The 4147-nt window shown below is 41.2% G+C and overlaps 1 protein-coding gene across 1 annotated transcript in view; it reads right to left on the bottom strand.

The window, feature by feature from the left end:
• Coro1c (coronin 1C) overlaps positions 1–4052 on the bottom strand; it is a 77684-nt gene extending 73632 nt beyond the window's left edge. The window contains exon 1 of the mRNA XM_048784990.1: positions 4035–4052. The gene's annotated coding sequence lies outside the window, so the exon portion shown is untranslated. The remainder of the gene's footprint in view (positions 1–4034) is intronic.
• Between the last annotated feature and the right edge of the window lie 95 nt (positions 4053–4147).

Raw genomic sequence — 4147 nt, forward strand, 5'->3', positions numbered from 1 at the left:
GGCATTCTGTCCATCTAACAACTACCAAAAAAATAAAAATCAAAAAAATCAAAAAAAAAATGGCAAATCCATACATGGAAATACTATTTGACTAAAAAAAAAAAAAAAATCAAGAATTGCACATACTAAAACATACATAAGTATTAAAAACATGCTAAATAAAAGAAGTGAGAAATAAACCTGGCACACAGGCACCAGTCTGTAATCCCAGCAGCTGGGGGAGTGGTTCTCAGGCAGGAAGATGGTGAGTTCAAAGCCAGCCTCAGCAATTTAGTGAGGCCCTAAGCAAATCAGCAAGACCCTGTCTCTAAATAAAATATTAAAAAGGGCTGGGGCTGTGGATCAGTGGTTAAGTGCTCCTGGGTTAAATCCCCAGGAGCACTTAACCACTGGGGGAAAAAAAAAAAAAAAAAAACATGAGACATGAAAGACCAAATATTGGAATGATTCTACTTACATGACCTGTCCCAAGTAGGCAACTTGCAGGAGGTATGTTAGTGGTTGCTAGATGGGGAGTGAAAAGATAGAACAGTGGAAGGAGACTGCTGTTGGGTATGGGGTTTCTTTCTCAGGTGATGAAAATGTTCTAAAATTATGGTGATTAATGGCTGCACAATTCTGTGAATATACTAAATACCACTGAAATGGACTTTTTGGGGGTACTGGAGATTGAACCCCAGGGGCATTTAACCCCTGAGCCACATCCTCAGCCTTTTTTTTGTATTTTATTTTGAGACAGGGTCTCCATGAGTTGCTTAGGACCTCAGTAAGTTGCTGAGGCTGGCTTTGAACACCCAATCCTCCTGCCTCAGCCTCTTGAGCCGCTAGGATTACAGGTGTCTGCCACCATGCCTAGGTTGAACCGTATACTTTAAATGGCTTATGAACTATATCTTAATAAAGCTGTTAAAAAAAAAAAAAAGCAATTTGCATTAGATGCAAAGTGCTAAAGAAGAAGTAAAGAATCTTGTTCAGTCATTTTAAAGGACCTAAACTAGGGCAATGAAAACCCGGAGAGATTCTATTACTTAACATTCTAGGTACTAGGTCATACTGAAATATTCATGAAGAATTCCATGTTTTAATACATAAAAAGTACCTTAAGTTTAAAAAGACACACCATCGCCCAAAAAGAGTTTTCATAATTCAGAGATAGACTAACAGGAAAGTCATCAAATGAAAACCAATTTTAAAAGGATGTATTACATGGATTTGTACCCTGAATATGAAAGTAGCACTTAAATTTATTATTGTCCTACCCATGAAAAAGAAGTCAAAAGTAAAAGAGTCCAATTAATATGTTTCTATAGTACTAGTTTGTGACAAATTAAAATATCAAGAAATGAATGGGGCTGGGTTATGGCTCAGTGGTAGAGTGCTCGCCTAGCACATGTTGAGGCCCTGGGTTTGATCCTCAGCACCACATATAAATAAATAAAATAAAGATATTGTGTCCACCTAAAACTAAAAAATAAACATCTAAAAAAAAGGAAAGAAATGAATATCCTGCATCATAAAAAACTGAATCTTCCACATTCCCCCCTTATATAACTAACAATTTATTATTTTGAACATTCCATCTCATAGACATTACAGTGACTTTCCTAATGGTTGGAGTGGATCCCAGAAGTGACAGGTGTGTCACACATAAAACTTGTATCACAAAAAATCAAAGTGTACGGGGAGGGGGTCAGGGTGGAGGGAGCGCTATGACTGTGGCTCAGCAGTAGAACGCTCGCCTAGCACATGCAGGGCGCTGGATTCGATCCTCAGCACCACATAAAAATAAAATAAAGGTATTGTGTCCAACTACAATTAAAACAAAATTTTTTTTAAAAAAATTCAAGTATTTAAAAAATGCTATTATTGACCCTGAATCTAATCCTAAACTGTACATAAATAAACATAAATGCTCATTAACATAATCTGCAAGCAAAGTAACAATCATATAAGATTTAATACTGTGTGCAGTAATATTTCACTGACATATTAAAATTCATCAGGCTTCAGAGTATCATCCACAAGTAATCAAAAATAGAGGGCTGGGGCTACGGCTCAGTGGTAGCACACTTGCCTCGCATGTGTGAGGCACTGGGTTTGATTCTCAGCACCATGTAAAATAAATAAAGGACTATCAACAACTAAAAAAAAGAAAATTTAAAAATTAAAAAAAAAAAAATACAGAGATAAAGACCATGTGCGGCATGCCTGTATTCCCAGTGGTGCCAGAGGCTGAGGCAGAAGGATCCCGAGTTCAAAGTCAGACTCAGCAAAAGTGAGATACTAAGCAACTCTGTAAGACCCTGTCTGAAAATACAAAATAGGGAGCCTGGGGTTGTGGCTCAGAGGTAGAGTGTTTGCCTAACATGCATGAGGCACTGAGTGTGATCCTCAGCAACACACAAAAATAAATAAAGGTATTGTGTCCACCTACAACTAAAAAACAAATGTTTTTAAAAAATTACAAAATAGGGCTGGGGATGTGGCCCTGAGTTCAATTCCCAGTACCAAAAAAAAAAAAAAAAAAGAAAAATACAGAAAAGGCACACTCTAGAATTTTTTAAAAGGTATGTACTTAATTTTCACACCAAATCTTTGTTTGATCCTCAGTATACAAGCCTATCACCTACCACAAGGCACTCTACTTTCAGGCCACAATACAACACAATTCTCAGTTTTATTTCACTTTTTTTTCTATTTAAGCAAGCTCTCAGGGACTGGGGCTGTGCTCAGTGGTAGGGTGCTTGCCTGGCATGTGTGAGGCCCTGGGTTCGATCCTTATCACCACCTATAACGAACCCACTGGCAACTAAAAAATAAAAATAAAATTAAAAAAAAAGCAAGCTCTCAGGTCAATGTTTAATATTAGGTTTCCTAGTCAACATGACTTTGAAACACCTTCTAGCCCCCACCAAAAAAAAAAAAAAAAAATTCTTACATCAACCTTCTGAAATGATAGAATCAAGTCTGAAATAGTTTACCCATTTCTTCAGCTTTACAGGGAATGTAGAAAAAGAATTAATACTAAACAGGTTTTTTTCACAACTCAACAAGACAGTAGGAAACAAGTACTTATATTTAATCATGTTTCTGTCTATCCTAGCAGGTCTAATTGTCAGGAGAGTTCTTCCAGATAAGGACAATGAGATGCGTTATTACATGGAGTGACTAAGAGACCTATAAGTACTGCTTTAGAATGTGATCCCAGGAAGGAAAACTGTGGTAAAAGGGCCTAATATTTTTGTGGCAACTGTTCTCAAAAGTAAATATATTTGCCATCCAGTACGACTTTATAAGTTCGCACTATTGTCCATTCTTTTACAAATGTTTTATAGGAAAAATAAAATGCTTTATAGGAAGGAAAAGCCACTGTACTTTGTTACTCCGAGGGAGATGAACAACTTGCAATTTGCTTCTCACTCTGAATCCCACGTTTGCAACATGTAGAACAAGCACTTCAGACACCACAAAACAAGGGCAGCCTACATTAAAGCCAAATATAGGATGTGATTCTAAACCACGATGCAGTAAAGCCTACATTTCCTTTTCCAGCGATCAAAACCCTTTGAACACTCCCAAAAAAGGACGGCAGGGCCAGCACCACCCTCCAAGAGGAAGCCCCTTTCTTCTCGGCTCTCCCCGCAGCCTGCCACTTCCCCCCCTCCCCCAGTACACTGAGAGACCAAGAGCTGGTGTGCGTGCGCCGGGGGACAGGCGGGAGAGCTCGGTTCCTGCATTTCCACCCTCAACATCTGATCTCATCCTCTGTCATTTCGGCGCAGCGGAGCCCCACCTGCACCTCGCTCCTTTTCCCTGGGTCCCCCGCCAGCTGCCCCGCTATTAGAGAGCACACCTCTGAATCACAAGTGCGCCCAGACCCCCGACCCTGTAGCGTTTCTGCTAGCTCCCTCCTCTTCCCATCCCTCCCAGTCCCAGCCCTCCGCTCCCGAGACCCGGTGCAATCCCTTCCCAAGCCACCCCCACCGTCAGTACTCCATTACCCGACCCCGCCCTGCCGGGACCCCAACCCAGACCTTCAGGGCCCCGAGGGGGCTCGCACCCAACGCCAGGCAACCCCCAGGCCAGGGAGCCACCGTCGCCGCTCCCACGCAGGGCCCGACTCGCCCCAGCCCGGAGGGAGCTGGCC

Source organism: Marmota marmota, unplaced genomic scaffold (genome assembly GCF_001458135.2).
Source record: "Marmota marmota marmota unplaced genomic scaffold, marMar, whole genome shotgun sequence".
Taxonomy (NCBI): domain Eukaryota; kingdom Metazoa; phylum Chordata; class Mammalia; order Rodentia; family Sciuridae; genus Marmota; species Marmota marmota.